The sequence below is a fragment of the Lolium perenne genome, chromosome 4 (assembly GCF_019359855.2).
Source record: "Lolium perenne isolate Kyuss_39 chromosome 4, Kyuss_2.0, whole genome shotgun sequence".
NCBI classification, from domain to species: Eukaryota; Viridiplantae; Streptophyta; class Magnoliopsida; order Poales; family Poaceae; genus Lolium; species Lolium perenne.
The window spans coordinates 121289763-121309213 of NC_067247.2; positions in this window are offsets into that span (position 1 = coordinate 121289763).

Below are 19451 nucleotides of genomic sequence, written 5' to 3' on the forward strand. Positions count from 1 at the left end.
AGGTAATGACAAGGGAAGTATAGCAACCATGAGGATTATGGATGAGATGTATTCAGATTTGAAATATGAGATTATCCGAAAGCAAGCGGATGATTTGTTCATCCAAGAGGAAATCAAGAGGATTGGAGAAGGAAGACCATCGGAATTTCATCTAGGGGATTTTGATTCATTATACTTCCAGAAAAGGATCTGTGTACCAGATGATCCAGAAGTGAAGTCAATCATATTAAAGGAAGCACATGAAACCCCTTATTCCATACATCCGGGAAGTACTAAGATGTATATGGATTTGAAGGAGATGTTCTGGTGGAACAACATGAAAAGAGAAATAGCACAATATGTCTCGGAATGTCATACATGTCAACGAGTGAAGGCAGAGCATCAGAGTCCTGCGGGATTACTCAAACCACTAGAGATACCAGAATGGAAATGGGATGAAATCGGAATGGATTTTGTTACTGGTCTACCAATGACTAGTAAGAAGAAGGATACGATATGGGTAATAGTGGACAGACTTACCAAGAGTGCTCATTTCATAGCCGTAAACACAAAAGATACTGCAGAAAAGCTTGTGGATATATATGTGAAGGAAATTGTGAGTAAGCATGGAGTACCAAAGAAAATAGTCTCAGATAGAGGTTCAATTTTCACATCAGCATTCTGGAAACAACTACAAGAAGCTTTGGGATCCAAATTGGATTTCAGTACTGCATATCATCCACAAACCGGAGGACAAACCGAAAGAACCAATCAGATACTTGAGGACATGCTTTGAGCTTGTGCTCTGAACTTTGGAGGCTCATGGGAGGACCATTTACCTCTAGCGGAGTTCTCATATAACAACAGTTATCAGAGTAGCATCCAGATGGCACCGTACGAAGCATTGTACGGAAGAAAGTGTCGATCACCAATTTGTTGGTTTGAAACCGGAGAAAACAAGGAGTTTACACCGGACTACATCAAGGAGAGACAAGACGTCATCGAGGTGATCCGGGATAGACTCAAAATAGCTCAGAGTCGTCAGAAGAGTTACGCCGACTTAAAAAGAAGAGATTGGGAACCGAAAGTGGGAGACATGGTTTATCTGAAGGTTAGCTCAATGAAAGGACTTAAGAGGTTCGGAGTGAAAGGAAAGTTAAGTCCTCGATATATTGGGCCATTTAAGATACTCAGTCAGAATCGAGGAACAGCTTTTGAGTTGGAGTTACCGGCACAACTAAGTCAGGTTCATAATGTGTTTCATGTTTCACAACTCAGAAAGTGTTTAAAGGCACCAGATGATCCCATAACATATGAAGAAATAGAATTGCAATCTGACCTAACTTATGAGGAAAGACTGGAAAAGATCCTAGAAGTACAGTGGAAGAAGTTAAGAAACAGGGCAATCAAATACTGTAAAGTGCAATGGCAACATCATCCTGAGCGAGAAGCAACTTGGGAGACGGAAGAAGAATTAAGGAAGTCTTACCCCGAGATGTTCAGGTACCAATCTTAACTTCGGGACGAAGTTTCTGTTAAGGGGGAGAGGCTGTAATAACCCAGAACATAGGAACAACGAAGGGTAGATTTAGAAATGGGATGTGCATTTCATCGCAAAACGGGGGAAATTTTCGCGCCTTATTGCAACTAAACCTAAGAGGGATCGAGGTTCTCTCTCATTTTGCACTTAGGGTTAGGCAATGTGAGTTAGGGAAATTTCGACATGATCTCTTTTGTATCTTATTGATTTGGGGAATGATTTCATTTGACAAGTGTTAATACATTTAACAATAAGCATTGAACAATATAAATATGAATTCCCAATACAGACACAACTTATGAATTCAAATAACTTTGAATTTCACAATTGAATATTAAATACAATATTTAATTCAGGATATAAACATTACATAAAGCAAAAGCTCATAAACAAAAACTTGAGCTTAATTGATATCACAATACAGATTACATTGTCTTTACAATATTCTTGATACAAGAATTGATGAATAATAAACAGAAATGAAAATGAAGATTACAATATTGTTCCTAAACTAAAACCTAGACTAAGTGACTTGGAGAATATCTTTTGGTCATATTCATCTTCAAAACCTGCAAAACAAAGAAACAAACACTAACCAGAATACAAGTGTTAACCAGATTCAGTTTGGACAGTTAGTAGGAATAACACAAAGTTCAGTTTGGACAGTGAGACTGTCACAGTACACTTGTGCTTGTCCAAAACCTGGACAGCACAAGATAAGGGCAGCAGCAGACCAAACCTGAGCACCAACAGGGGCTCAAGTTTCAACATATGAGAGCACACAGCTCATGTGTGCTGGGCAGGCCACAGCAAGGCAATGCACAAGCTTAGTCACCAAAGCAAGCCAGGCTTGTGTGTCAATGCGAGAACAGAAGCAGAGCTCATATAAAAGGGACACAAACCCTAGAAACAGTAACCAGTCGACCAGATAAGGAATCACAAGGTAAGGTGAAGGTAGCACAACATAGTTCATCCAGTTCTTGCTCAAGAACAGAACCAACACACACAACCACTCAACCACCAGAAATCATGGTGACCTGAGAAGATCATCCAAGACCTGGAGGTGGAGGGCTGTGATACAAACCCAAGTCTGCATCAACAAAACATTTCTTTCTAGGAGCTGGAACAAGGTATACCAAATACCTGGACAGATCCAATGGATCTGATCCATCACATATACATGAAATAAGCATGGGATGAGCAGATGCTCATATGGGTAGATCATCACTTGGTTTCACCAAGGATCACTTTGTCGATCTAGAAGCTACTAAGATAGAAATCATCCAGGATACTGAGATCTTGTGCACAGAAGCTAGAAATCATGCACAGATGCACACACTAGCAAGATCTCATGCACAGATAGCACCAGTAGATGTATTGCAAGGTTTAGCAGCTAACCAAGACTACACAGAAAATCCTAAGCATACAACCATCAGGAAACCCTAGGTTTCTTCACAGGCAAGCATATTGGCATTCATATTTATTATGATCCCCAAATATGCAAGCAAAGATGAGTAGCCAACAAGATCCAACCAATCATGTGAGCAACCAGTCAGTAGCAAGGCTACTGAGGTCACAGCACACTTAAAACCATCCCAAGGCCAAGCCAAATACAAAGCATCACTATCCAGAAATGGATTCAGACTCTAATTGCTTGTACAAGAATCATGAATAGCCAATTCAGACACAAGCAAATAATTCAATCATCACTGCATAAGCAGTTCATCATAATTTAAGTAATACAAGCATGAATTTATCACAGATCCATGCTAAGCATTGACAGTAGCATACTGTTAAGCAACACAGTTTAATCCATAGCCACTAGAGCAAGTCTAGATAGCTAAGAGGAGCAACAGCACAAGTAAGCAACACCATAGTGATGCTTGAGCATCAGCATCACAAGATAAGTGAATCATTCAGTCACAGTATTAACCAGTAAGCTATCACTGATAATTGAATTGATCAAATGGATCAACTATAGCAAGCCAAGTACACAGAGAGGTTAGCCAACAAGCAAGGAATGATCCAATGGATCATTGGCTTGCATAGGAAGCACATAAGCATTTCCCAAGCACCACTGGCACTCACAAGTGTCACTGATGAACCACAGCACACCTAGACAAGCAAGTGTAACATGCCAGTAAGCACAAGTAAGCACAAGCAAGCCCATAAGCAAGTACTACATGGCATAGCAAGCTCATAAGCAAGCACAACAGAGCATAGCAAGATTCAAGCAGGCTAGGAGCAACAGATAAGCAAACAGAGCATGTACAGCAAGCAAGGCAACAGCGCGTACAGAACCGGTGATTGGGCCATGAGCTTGCAGTAAAGGGAAGCATAGGAGGATTAAGCAATCATAGCAGAGTTCTGTGTGATCACAGGATCACCAGAAAGCAACAGAGTATAAGGAAGAAGAAGCACAGTAGCTTGGAGAGGCGCACAGGTAGGAGAAGGAGAAGGAGCAGCACAACTTACACGCGCCTGGTGGCAGAGGCTATGGCATGGCGAGGCAGTGCTCGCGCGGCCATAGCAGCTGCAAAGCCAGGGAAGGCGCCGGCGTTACGCCGACGAACACCACCACAGCAGCACGGCATGGAGACGACGGCACAGGTACTGCAAGCAGCACCCGCGCCAGGTCGGTCTAGGAGACGCACACGTCGACGGCGAGGGCGAGAGCTCGTCGGAGATCACCCAGTCGCCCAAGGCGATTTTCCACGAGATCCAGAGTGGAGGCGATTCGCCAGGAGAGGAAGCAATCGAGGAAACCACGCGGACAGATCGATAGATCGTCTCGCGGCGGTCCAGATCAGGTAGGTGGCGAGGTCAGGGAAGCACGGCGACGGCCGGAGCACGGCGGCGGCCATGGCGGCGACGCCATCGCCAGCGCGTCGCAAGAGAGATTAGGGTTAGGTGAGCGAGTGAGAGGGCCGAGTGAGTGAGAGTGAGGTGGGCCGCTTCGGCGCCACCGAACCCAAAAGGGATTACCCTTATTGGGCCGTCCCTGGGTTTACGTAAATGGGCTGGGCCCAATATGGGTCCAGGAGGGTATTTTGGTCTTTTAACATTTAATAAAAGGCCAGAACTTTACCAAATTTTGATAAATCAAATACAACTCTAAAAATCCATTAAAAATTGGATTAATGAATGAAAAATAAATCTTAACAAGAATAAAATATGAAATGGAATTTATGAAACAAATTCAAAATTATGAATTTTAAGAATTTAAATAATAACTTGGAATTAAAAATTATTATTTCCTTGTATTTAAAATTCAAGGAAATTTTTTAAATAAGTTCAAATACTTATTTTCAAACATTTCAAAATGAAATTCTAATATTCCAAGTCATTTCTATTGAAAAGGGTATTTTTCCCAGAAAAATATTATACTCCTTTTATTTCCAAAAACTGTAGAGGTAACTCTATAATTTTCAATTATTTTTGGAATGATTAAAGGAATCACCAAGTAAATAGTTTTACTTTGAATTGTTGTACTTTGTGTGAATTAAAATGATTTATACTTTTAAATCAATTGTAAATTACTGTCAAAGACATAAATCTTAAACGCAACCCTAAATTGATATAATTCAGCGGGGTAAAGGGATTCAACATAAAATAATACATCCATGATTGCATTATTTGGATTTTATAACATTGTCCTTACCGGACAATGATGCTTCTTACAGAACCCGAGGTCCAGGTTCCATCAACTGCATTGAACTGCACTATCTCGCAGTCCACAGGCAAGTTCACCCTTGCTCATGTCAACTTGAGTATTTTCTACTACTTTAATGCAAATCTATATACTTATCATTCCTGCATCGCAAATGAAATGTTACTTTACAACTATGAATATGACTATGTGGCTGGCAATGGAACCATGGTATGTGTTGATATGGTGGAGGTTCCATTGCAATGGGTTATATCACCCTAGGATTAATTTACCAATGCCGTCCAGTGATTCTAGCGCCGTACAAATCGCGTTGACCATGAGATCTATAATGGCTCTAGGGAAGCCAGTCGTATCTTTTCCCTTCTGCACGCCAACGGATTGGTAGAGTCGGCGGGGTGTTGGAGGCACTGCCGTAGGTTGGGATAGCCTTTTAAATCCCCATCCATTAGTGATGATGGCTCTACGATCTATGAAGGATTGTCCGGAGTACACCATGAGTAAAGCCGTATTATCGGGGGAAGTCTACTGGAGGTGTACGGTTGGACAAAAAGGTGGGTTTGCAGTCGCGGAGAAGGCGGTGTGGGCTTGGATCTTTATACCTGGCCTCACACCAAAGGAAGTGTGAACGGGGGCAAGTCCCTGCGGATGGCAAAAAGGGTGAGATCTCTTGTGGGAAAAGTAACGCACCTCTGCAGAGTGTATCAAATTGTGGCTGTCACTCCTTGTTCCGGGAAGGGAACTGCGAACGCGGCAGGAAAGGAACTCCACGAAGTTCTAGTCAACCTGTGAAGACTGACGGGCATAGTTTTCATAATAAAAGCAACCTTTTGAAGAAATGATTTCAAAACATGCATTGACCTGCGATTTCCTGATCAATGGTCGTAGCTAGTGCATCAAACACCTTTTTACTCTTTTAGAACTTGCTGAGTACCTCTGTACTCACTTTCTTTCGACACCCTTGCTAGACTGTGATCCGGAAGTGGAGGCCATCAACGATGGAGCACCAGAAGGAAGTTACGAGCTGGTCTACGAAGAACCTGATCTTACCGGCGGAGTGGAAGGCGTAGACTATGGGATAGTCTACGGACCAGATGACACGGAGGTGGAGGAGTAGTGACATATCCTAGCATCATAGAGCCGAGCAACGTAGAACTTACCTAAATAAGTTGTTGAGCTCTTTATATTTGTTATGAGTTGTAATCGTACTTAAGTAGTATCTTAGGGTGTTCTCATAGGACCTGTGAGAATACCAACTTGTTAAGACAATGTTTGTAATAAAGTATGGAGTATTATGACCTGCAATGTTTCTGTTGTACCACTCTGAGGGATATGGCAAATTGTGAAGAAGTCCCTTCGCAAGGATCATATCAACGACTTGTATACTACAACATGCAGTGGTATGCTGGTCACCGCAAAAGGTTACCTTGGGAAGCGCATTGGTGGCGCTATATGGTTTTACACGGCAAGAAGAAGGGACAAGATCTTTTTTGCTTAGGGAGGAGATTTTTCGGACAAGCTTCTCTAAGTCCTTGACCTCTAAATCCGCCGATAGCCGATCTGCGTCCTTGTCGCTAGCATACTTCCAGAGAGGATATTTGCGAGCCTGAAGAGGCTGCACTCTGGTTCTCAGAAAATACGCCGTGATTTGAATACCTGACAGCTCTTTGCCGCGAGTATTCTGCAACTCATGGATGCGAGTCATCAGGGCTTCTCTCGATATTTTTTCTTCCTCGGTAGCCTCTGCATCCCAGGAGCGGCGGCGAAGGATTTTCTCGGCACCATCGAAAGGAGGGATGTTGTCTTCAGCACATCCATGGTTCTCCTCCTGAATGTACAACCACTTCTTGCGCCACCCTTGAACTGAGTCAGGGAGTTTGATGTCGAAGTAATCGATTGTGGGGCGAACGGAAATAACAACGCCGCCTATATTATAGGCGACATTGGGAGAGCCATTGCGGCGACAAAAGAAAATGCGCTTCCATAGCGCCCAGTTAGGCTGGACGCCAAGGAAGGCCTCGCAGAGGGTGATGAAAATGGAAATATGGAGGATAGAATTGGGCGTGAGGTGGTGAAGTTGTAGACCATAAACAAAAAGCAATCCGTGGAGGAAAGGATGAATGGGGGTGGAAAGACCGCGGATGAGATGGTCAACGAAACTTACCCGATACCCCATTGGAGGGGTTGGGTAGCTTTCTTCACTAGGGAAGCACAGCGCCTCGGGCTTCTTGCTGATCCCCAGCTTCTTCAAGAGGTTGATGTCCTGGGTGGAAATTTTGGACCTTTCCCACTCCGCGCTTCCCAGATCTACGGCAGCCATTGACGACTCCGGAGTGCTATGTTTGATCAACCGACGCGGTGGCATCAACAATGGCGCATGAATGCAGCTTGGAGAAGATGAGCTTAGGGAGTTGTGGGGCGCAGGAGGAAGTTTTGCAGAGGAGAGCAGGAGAACGGCGCGAGCGGAAGTGTTCGAGGAAGAAGAAGGAGATCTTATATAGAGGTGCGGCGAAGCGGCGAACCGTTGGATGGAAAAATTGTGTGGCAGATGATAACCACGTGGAATAGGGGTAAGAAAGTATTTTAACACTGGAGAAGTTACGGTACGTGCGCCAGGAAAAGCGGAGGACGTGTGTCCCCCACCTGCACGACGTGTCAAGATAATGGATAATCTGGGCCCGCAAGGCAGCGGGAGAAGACTTCTCGCGATTTTCGGACTTGAAATCGTGGCTATCGTCAGCAATAACGTCATCTTTGCAGAAAAAAAAATTGCCTCAACAGTTTCATAAAAAGGCGACATGAAAAAATATTGGCGAGCCTTTGATCAAATACAAGTTTTCGATCAAATGCTCGAGGGGCTACTTTGAAAAAATGAAAAGATCAAGAAAGACAAAATAGAAATGGCGAGAGCCTATGATCAAATACAAATATTTGCTCATAGCCTCGGAGGCTACTCCCATCGGGAGCGCTGTTCACGCACCCGAGAAATTATAAAACTTCGGGAGAAAAAGAAAATATAGCAGCATAAGGCGTGGAGCCTACACCCAAGCACAAGTCCTTGGCTGTAGCCTCGGGGGCTACTCCCATCGAGAACGCTGTTCGCGTGCCCGATGAAATTATAAAAAGGAAAGAAAGAATGAAAAGAAGAAAGAGAGAAGAGCAAAATAGTATATTTCGAGTTATAAATAACTCTGCATATACTCCCATCGGGAGAGCAATATAAGTCATCTTTGACTCAATAAAATGTGCCATTCCAACAGCCGAATAAGCACTCGACAATATATTCTCAGAACGTCAAAGTTGCGATCAATTTCTGAATGCCGCAAAACTTTGCGAAGGTAAGACCCCAGATCCGTTCTATGAGGCGTGGCGCCGTCTCTGACGTTGGTTTGCTACTTTTATCCGTATCAACAGATATGAAGAAAAATCCTAACGGACGCGTTAGGTACCCGATAAATATGACTGGGACTCGACAGAATGGTAAGACCTTAAGCGGCACCTGTCGAAGTTTACACCAGTATCCCGAGATCATGTCCAGGGACGTGATCTTGAAGTAGGTTTTTGCGGATTGCCACTAGAGCAGTTAACTAGTACCTGATCCGTCAGATGAACTAGCCCCAACTACCATTATCCCTGTACAATATAGAAATTTATGTGAAGAAATATAGAAAAGTTTTAAGTTGTCGAGTAAAAATAAACAGTGGAGATTTTCCCTGACTCTACGATTCAAGCAAAATCTCGGGGGCTACTGACATAGGCATCCCCAATGGGCCTGCCGAAGATAGTACCCGGGGTTTACTGAAGGCCCACTACCCGAAGAATAAGAAGATTCGGAAGCCCAAGATATTATTAAGGAAAGTTAGAGTTGTAACAGGAAGCATTATTTGTAATCTTGCGGGATGAGTTAGAAACCTTCCCGAACTCTGTAACTTGTACAATACGAATCTCTCGGCTCCGCCTCCTATATAAGGGGGAGTCGAGGGACAAAGAAATCATCGAATCATTGTCTCTCAACCCTAGTTTTCATAATCGTCGAGTACTTTTCAGCTGAAACCTTCGAGATCTACTTGCCCTCTACTTCTAACTAAACCCTAGTCTACAATCCGTAGGCATTGACAAGTTAATACCTTGTCAGTGAGCCAGTTGTTAAAGTGGAACTGGCGGCGCCACACCTTGTCACGGCGCTCGTGGCCCTGGCACGGCACCGGAGGCACCGGCACGCGACGTGAGTTGAGAAGCCAACCGGAGGGGAAGGCTGTTGGAGATATGCCCAAGAGGCAATAATAAATGGTTATTATAATATATCTTTGTGTTTATGATAATGTTTACATACCATGCTATAATTGTATTAACCGAAACATTGATACATGTGTGTTATGTAAACAACAAGGAGTCCCTAGTAGGCCTCTTGTATAACTAGCTTGTTGATTAATAGATGATCATAGTTTCATGATCATGAACGTTGGATGTTATTAATAACAAGGTTATGTCATTATGTGAATGATGTAATGGACACACCCAATTAAGCGTAGCATAAGATCACGTCATTAAGTTCATTTGCTATAAGCTTTCGATACATAGTTACCTAGTCCTTTCGACCATGAGATCATATAAATCACTTATACCGGAAGGGTACTTTGATTACATCAAACGCCACTGCGTAAATGGGTGGTTATAAAGGTGGGATTAGGTATCGGAAAGTATGAGTTGAGGCATATGGATCAACAGTGGGATTTGTCCATCCCGATGACAGATAGATATACTCTGGGCCCTCTTGGTGGAATGTCGTCTGATTAGCTTGCAAGCATGTGAATGGTTCACAAGAGATGATATACCACGGTACGAGTAAAGAGTACTTGTCTGAGACGAGGTTGAACAAGGTATAGAGATACCGATGATCAAACCTCGGACAAGTAAAATATCGCGTGACAAAGGGAATCGGTATCATATGTGAATGCTTTAATCGATCACTAAGTCATCGTTGAATATGTGGGAGCCATTATGGATCTCCAGATCCCGCTATTGGTTATTGGTCGGAGAGAAGTCTCAACCATGTCTGCATAGTTCGCGAACCGTAGGGTGACACACTTAAGGTTTGATGTCGTTCAAGTAGATATGGAATATGGAATGGAGTTCAAAGTTTTGTTTGGAGTCTCGAATGGGATCCAGGACATCACGAGGAGTTCCAGAATTGTCCGGAGAATAAGATTCATATATAGGAAGTCACTTTCCAAGTTTGGAAATGATTCGGTGAATTTATGGAAGGTGGTTTCTAGAATTATCCGGAATAAATCACTATGGAAGGAGGAGTCCCGGAGGGACTCCACAAACCCTAACCAGCCAACCAAGTGGGAGGGTGGAGTCCATGGTGGACTCCACCTCCTTGGCCGGCCAAGTAAAGGGGGAAGGGGAGAGTCCTTGTCCCTCTAGGTTTCGTCCATAAGGCAGTTTTTTCTGTTGGGGTCTTATTCGAAGACTTTGGGCAAACCCTTGGGGTTCCACCTATATAATGAGGAGGATAGGGAGGGGCTGCCCATGGCTTGGCCGCACCACCTAGGGCATCCAAGGGCCGGCGCCCAAGTGCCTCTCCCCTCTCCCCAAACCCTAGCCTCTTCTCCTCCACATAATACTCCCGCAGCGCATAAGCGAAGCCCTGCCGGAGTTCTCCACCACCACCGCCACCATGCCGTCGTGCTGCCGGGATTCCGAGGAGGATCTACTACTTCCGCTGCCTGCTGGAACGGGGAGGAGGACGTCGTCTTCATCAACACTGTACGTGTGACTGAGTACGGAGGTGCTGCCCAATTGTGGCACCGTCAAGATCTTCTACGCGCTTTTGAAAGCGGCAAGTGATCATCTTCTGCAACAACGAGATCTAATCTCATAGGCTTTGGAAATCTTCAAGGGTTAGTCTCGTGATCCCCTCGTTGCTACCGTCTTCTAGATTAGATCTTAGCTTGTGTTTCGTTCTTGCGGTAGGAATTGTTTTTTCTATGCTATGAATCCCATCAGTGGTATCAGAGCCGTGTCTATGCATAGATTGGTTGCACGAGTAGAACACAATTGTTTTGTGGGAGTTGATGCTTTGTTGTCTTTAGTTCGAGTACTTTGCATCTTTGTGGCATAGTGGGATGAAGCGGCTCGGGCTAACTTTACATGACCGCGTTCATGAGATTTGCTCCACGCTCGACATGCAACTTGTATTGCATAAGTGGCTTTGCGGGTGTCTGTCTCTCCTACTATAGTGAAGATCCAATTTACTCTTTCTATTGACAACATTAGTATCACCTTTGTGGTTCATGTTCGTAGGTAGATTGGATCTTACTCGAAAACCCTAAACCACGTAAAATATGCAAACCAAATTAGAGGCGTCTAACTTGTTTTTGCAGGGTTTGGTGATGTGATATGGCCATGATGTGATGATGAATATGTATGAGATGATCATTATTGTATTTTGGCAACCGGCAGGAGCCTTATGGTTGTATTTAAATTTCATGTTTAGTAGTATTTCAAAGTAGTTGTAATAGTTGCTACATGAGGTGAACAACCATGAAGACGACACCATTGACCTTGACGCTACGCTGACAATGATGGAGATCATGCCCGTTGATGATGGAGATCATGTCCGTGATTTGGAGATGAAGACCGAAGGCGCAAAGACTAAAGGGCCATATCATATCACATATGAATTGCATGTGATGTTAATCCTTTATGCATCCTATCTTGCTTAGATCGCGACGGTAGCATTATAAGATGATCCCTCATATTAATATCAAGATAATAAAGTGTTCTCCCCTCGTATGCACCGTTGCTACAGTTCGTCGGTTCGAAGCATCTCGTGATGATCGGATGTGATAGACTCTACGTTCACATACAACAGGTGTAAGCCATGTTTGCACATGCGGAATACTTGGGTTTGCTTGACGAGCCTAGCATGTACAGACATGGCCTCGGGACAATAGAAACCGAAAGGTTGAACACGAGTCATATGGATGATATGATCAACATGTTGATGTTCACCATTGAAGCTACACCATCTCACGTGATGATCGGTTTTAGTGTAGTAGATTTGGATCGTGTACCACTTAACAACTATGAGGGATGTTGTATTAAGTGGAAGTTCATTAGTAATTAGATTAAAACATGAACTAATTATCATGAACATAGTCTAAGTAGTATTTTGAATTAATTTTGTAGTATTGGCATCCGTTTTCTACCATGCGCTAGTCTTGTAATTGAGATAGATATATTGTTAAGTCTGACAAGAAACTTTACGGACTGGTACCGTATTGTTAAAGAATCAAGAAATGATTAAGTCCTATTGCAAACTTTTAGTAAACCTCACATTGATGATTCAAAGAACAATGGTTTCAATTAGTACCTAGAATCATCTTGTCTCCGTGAAACTTGAAGTTCAAATCTGTTTGAAAAGTAAGGAGCTGAAAATTTTGTTTTCAGAAATAAGCAAGGTATGAGATATATGTGATATCTAAGACCTTATTGCAAGGTGATAGAATATAATTTGGTGAGACTACATAAACTCATAAGTTTTATGGGAATGTACGAAGGTTGAAGATGCCAGGCGTCCCAATCCTCCAACTATTGGGGCACTAACGATATTCGCATATCCATGAAGTGATCGTCCTTAGTATGCACCGTTGCTAAGACTCGTCGTTTCGAAGCATCACGTGATGAACGGGTGTTATAGATTCTACGTGTGCATACAACGGGTGCAAGCCAGATTTGCACATACGAATACTGAGGTTAAACTTTACGAGCCTAGCATGTACAGACATGGTCTCGAAAAGTCGTCATGATATGATGGATAAAATTATGAGTGAAATTGTTAATCATATTAAAAGGTTACTAATAGTGAAATCTGGAATACTTGTCATATGATGATCAACTTCAAAGTAAGAACCTCAAGGTTATTGGTATTTGACCAATGAACCTAGAAGTTATTGATGTTGAAGTGTTTTTCTAAATAATGAGGAAAGCTAAAAGAGAAACTACAAAAGATTATTGGCAGAAAGAAAGAAAAGACTAGAAAGTCTAGCTCAGGTGTATATAAATGATATAGATGTTATGGATGTATTCCTTGTTTGGTCACATAATGAAATTCTTGGGTATTTGTACCGGATTGGTTGGTATGAGATGTCATACAATACAACGCAATACAAGAATACGATGGCCTAAGTGACTGACAAGGAATATGGTAATAATGCACGTCTGGAACATAATAAAGTGTTATTATGTTTGTCATTGGCATTCTACCTAGCCCTTAGAATTTATAATAAAGAACTTAATAATTATTTTGTTCTGGTCAAATAAAAAAATAATGAGTTGTTCAAATTATGACATTACACCATGTACGATGGATAAGTTATTATAAATCTTAATGGTGAAACACACATACATAACACTGACGCTAAAATGCCATAAGGCAAATGATTTGAATTCCACTTATTTGTGGAACCGCCATTTAGGTCATGTTAGAAAGGAACGCATGAAGGAACTCCATGCAAATGGATTTTTGTAGTCATTTGATTTTTTTAATCGTTTGACGCTTGCAAATCTTTTCTAAAAGAGAATGACTAAAATACCGTTCATAGGCCAAGAGTTGAACGGGAACTAACTTAGTGAAAACATACATAATGATGTATGTGGTTCACTGGGCATAGTTGTGTGCGGGAGATTCTTCTACTTCATGAGAACTTTCCACAATGAATTGAGTATATATATATGTGGATATATTCGATAAGGAAAAAGTTTGAAACATTTGAATGGATTCAAATAAATTTCAGCATGAAGTGGAAATCATCGTAATAGAAAAGTCAAATATCTATGATTGGATCATAGTGGGAATATTTGAATTACGAGTTTTAGCGAACATCTAAGAGAGTTATGAAATTGTTCTACAACTCACGTTTCTTGGAATATCATAGTGATGACGAAGTATCCAAGAGACGTATCCAAACCTTGTTGGGTCAATGATGAGATAAAATATTGATGCCATTATATTTTTGTGGATTATGCTTTAGTGACTACCGCTTTTACACTGAATAGAGCATCATCATGATCTGTTGAAATGACACGATACGAGCTATGGCATGGGTATGAACCCTAATACTCAATTCTTAAATTTTGGTATGCATAGCATATGTAAATAAGTTTACAACCAAAATCACATGAATGTCTTTGTTGTTATCCCAGAATTGGGAATTCTTCCCACTATGAAGTAAAAGACAAAAGTGTTTGTTAATGTTACTTGCTTATTTCCAAGAATTTTTTTAGCGAAGTATTTAAGTGGGAGGACAATAGTACTTGATAAGGTTTATGAACCCGAGCATGATGATCAGAGTAGCGCAGCATCAGAAATGGTTCTGGAAGCAGCCACGATGATCATGGCTCCCATGTCTACAAACTGTTATAGTCATGAAGATCGAAGTACCTATTGAACCTTGTAGGTATGGTTTACTTTGTGATCAAATAAATGATTTGTGAACAAAGGATTGATTTTGAACAATGATAAATCAACTACATACAAAGAAGCTATGATGGGCCCCGACTCCGTTAAAATGGCTATGCGCCATGAAATCCAAGATAGATGAATACTTTTTGAAAGTAAATGGATCTATAAAATTGATGGACTTGGATGAAATATCCTTGAAGAAGCTCGACTTGTCGAAAAGTTGTTTACGACAAAGTTCAAAGAGTTGACTACGATAAGATTAGATCTTCTGTAGCAATGCTTATAGTCTATGTAGATTATGCTAGTAGGATGGCAAAATACATTACTTATCAGAAGTGTGCATTAAAGGTATATACAAGATACAACCAAGAGTTTTGCTGGTCCGTGGAATACTAGATAGGTTTACAAACTTCAATTGGATGAAGTGAGTATCGCGGAGTTGGAATCTTCACCGGATGAAATTAAGTGGGAGCGTTGAGACATATTTATAATACTTTATGTAGATATAGTTGGTTATGAAAGGATATGGACTGAAACAAATTTATTGTCAAGATCTATGAAGATAGATTGAAACACATAATAAGTTTAGGTCAAAGTACATAGAATGGATATTGAAGTAGTTCAATATAGAAATATTAAGAAAATGTTCTTGTCATGTGAAGGTTTAACAAGACTTGAGTGTATCTTACACTCAATGAGTAAAAACACATGAGTGATTATAGATCACGAATAATATGTACACAATCAGATGTCATGTGCTCTTAAAAGTGTTATGAGCATGTACTAGAATGATTCATGTGATGATCATTGAAAAACAGTAAGAATATTCTTGAGTACTTAAGAAGAACCAATGATATATATATAGTTTTGTATGGAGAAATGACAAACAAATCGTTGTAAGATGTTGCACCGATATTAGTTTTGTCACATATAAAATAAAATTTCAATCTCAAATTGGACTAAGTGTTGTTTAAAGGGTAACACAATGAGCTAGAAGTTGTCTATGCTAGATTTAGATGAGTTCTAAATATTGTGATGGATTCTACAAACGAAGGCAGAGTATGCCATTGTTTTGACAATGACTGGGGATGTTAAGTCAAGAAGTTCTTTGAGAATTTGGTGTAGTTCCGATAGTGTCAGAACTTTGAAGCTATATTGTGTGTGACAATATTAGTGACATATTTCAGACTGCGGAATTAAGGTTCCACCAGAAGACCAAACATATTTAATGCCGACTCATTTGGAAATGAGTGATGCGTTGAGACGCAAATGAATTACAAAATACATACGTTTCTGAGCGTGTCAGATCCGTTGACTAAAATCTCTCCCGTGAGCAAAACATGATAAAACACCGGAAGGCCAAGGTGTTATATCTTTACAAATGTAAACTAGATTATTGACTCTAGTGTAAGTGGAAGATTGTTGGAGATATGCCCAAGAGGCAATAATAAATGGTTATTATAATATATCTTTGTGTTTATGATAATGTTTACATACCATGCTATAATGTGTATTAACCGAAACATTGATACATGTGTGTTATGTAAACAACAAGGAGTCCCTAGTGTCAACACCCGGATTTTTAAGTCCAGATGCCTATTAGGCCATTCATCGCAATCCCAGGAATATTGTTTTTGCGAGACATAATAGATTGATATCACAACACATCATTCGTTACATACCATAATCGTCTTACAAATAAAGGATCACATGATCCAGTCTCATTACAATAATAGAAGTTCTATTTATTCATTACATAACACATAGCGGAAGCGAAAGTAGCGTAGTAGTAGTCCATCTATTCCACAGGCAACTGTTGACGTCAGGAGTGATCCTAGTTGTCGTAGACGTCCTGCTGTCCTTCTTCCGGGTTCTGGTACTCGTCTTCATAGTCTGGCCATTTAAATAGCCAGGGACACAGCCATGAGTACTTTAAAGTACTCGCAAACTAATACTAAGGCAAGAACTATCAACTATAGTAAGGGGGTTCTAAGCTCTAGTTTCATTTGCATAAAGCCAGTTTTATTTCGTAAACACTTTAATAATCAAAAACCTTCATTTGCTCAACTAACTCAAGTGGGAACATTAGTGTCATTCCCACAACTCAGTTGTGATTCAAAGTCAAAGTCACCTTTCGATTCAAGTCACAAGTCAACATTCATATTTTTAGAAAAATTCTGATGACGGAACAGTATGGCTTTTCCAACTGTCCATAACCGCGGACGCGGCTATTCGAATAGGTTAAGCTCTGCAGAGGTTGTACACTTGTGCCACAATAATTGCAATAGTTCGTCAGGGGTAACTGGCCCTGATTTATCGTACGCAGTACGCGAACTACCAATCCTAACCTTTCATTTACATACTCTAGTATAGGCACCTCTCCCCATGAGCTTGGCCTCCCAGTGAAGACACGCGGTCAGCCTGGGAACTGCACAGGGCTTGGGCCGGACATTCACCTCATTTCACGTCATTTCACATCACTTCACCAGTACGGAGGCAGCCTCGGCATAACCCCTATGACGCTTGTTTAGAGGGAACCCATACTAAAATACATAAGTTTCCAGCTAAGCCTTACCCAGATTCAGGTATTGTGGGGGTACTTGTAAAATTGGAATGGTATCACATCCGAACCCAACCATCAGTTTTTTGTAAAATTCACCAAGTCATTCACCAGTCATATTCACCTTCAAAATCTCTCAATAGAATGACTCATCATTCCAAGGTTTTCAAATTCATTTCAATTCACAAGTTCCCAACTAGAGTAGTCACTTTTAATATTGAGCACTAGCCACTAGTTATGAGGGGCGCTAAGTATCTTGGAGCTTGCTAGGCTAAGTGTGATTATCTTGTACTACTCTATAATTCAACCAAGTGAATCATAAATCAAAAAGTAACTTTGATAAATAAAATCAAGTAAAGCTTGTAAAGTAAAAACTTGGGATAGGTTCATAAAGTAAAATGTAATGGTGCCTTGCTCTTGTAGAGCTTTGCACTTGGCAAGAATATAAACTTGAAACCAAAATAGTTTGCATTAGTCTAGCTTGCATTGGTAATAGCTTGCCTTGGTTGGTGATGTGATCAAAGTTTTCTTGCTCTTCCTCTTGGTAGAAGACCTCTTCCTCTTGATAGTCTCCGGTACTAGCGTCTATAAACGAATACGAGGATACAATCACCAAACAACACTTAAGTAGTCTTAATTAGCCTTAATGGCTCACACAATGGATCTTAGCATCATTACTTAACATTTATCAACAATTATTCTAGGGTTTCCTTATTTAACAATTAGGAAAATAATTTCCTCTCATTGAAAATTGGAATTAGGGTTTCTCTTTGGTTTGGAGAAATAATTTCCTCTCATTGAATCTTCTTAATATTTAATCTTCTCAAATAACCAGGGGTGATCCCATGTTGACCAAGGTCAACACCTCACACTTATTATTTGAGAAAAGTGATTTAAATGAGATTCATCATCTCATGTGATTTAAATAACCATGGCAATTTTAAATACTAATTTGATTTAAATTCTACAAGTGAGCAAGTATGAGCCTAAGCAATTAAAGGTCAACACATTACTTCATATCACTTGTGAGAATGATTTAAATTAGGTGCTACACCTCATAGATTTAAATTCTAAAATTTGGATATAGTTTAAATGGGCTAGTATTGACTACATAGCCAATATTTTGCTTCTAGCCCATGATCATGTACAGAACCCATAGCATATTTTCACATAGAAAATTAGGGTTTGTTAAATTTGAATTATTGCAATTGGATTCACTTCAAAATTCACAATGGTTGATTTTTAAGATTTATTTGAATACTGAAAAGTATCTGTTTTGTTATTTTTGCTATTCAAAAACTACACAAGGTATGGGGTTGAGACCAGTGAGGTTAGTTAGAAAATTTCATAAGCTTTCTATAGCATTTTGAATCAAGATTTGGATTTGTAGATTTAAATCTATTCAATTTCTAGCATTGCATCAGTATGCAAAAATAAAGGAAAAAGATAAAACGGAATTTAAATTCAAACTGAGGGCGGGAAGAAGTTGGGCCGGCCCAGCTGCTGCCCGGGCCGTGCGTGCATGGCGCATGCACGTCGCCCGCGCGCGGGGCGTGCAGATCGTCGGATGGCGATCCGACGGTGCTGGGCCGTCGTCTTCCTCCCGACACTGCATGCTTGCGGGGGCGATTTCTCTCACCTCGTAGCTCGGATTGAGGCGTGGTTAGGTGCGTTGGAAAGCTATTTCCAAGGGCTACAACTTCGCTGTAGGTATCGGGGGCTATGGTGATGAAATTCTGGGTGGTTTTGAGGGATGCCGCCGGTGAGCTTGTGGGTGCCGGTGAGCTGTAAGGAGAGCGGGAGGGAGGTGCTAGGAGGAGGAAGGGGATGCTGTGAGATGGTGTGGTGCTATCCAGGGCGAGGGGCGGGGTTTATATAGTGTCCAGGGGAGAGGGGAGGGGCATGGCCGGCATGATGGCCATGTCGCCGGGCGCGTGGCTACAGGGTGTTCTGGGCCGAACGGTCATGACTAGGAGGTAGCTGGGTCCTTGGTGAGGTGACGTGAGAAAGGAGAGGGCAGGGGAAGGTCTCAGTCGATGGGGACGGGCGTGTACTTTGATGTGCCCAAGTTGGTGTCCTTGCACATGGATGGCATGGTAGGGCTGATGTTGGGCTTGGGCAAGGTACTGGCAGGGTCAGTGTGCAGAGGCAAGCCTATGTGACATGGTGTGTGAGGCTAGTGAAGAGAGTGACTTGGTGAGCATGGTGGTGGTGACCACGGGGATGGCATGGC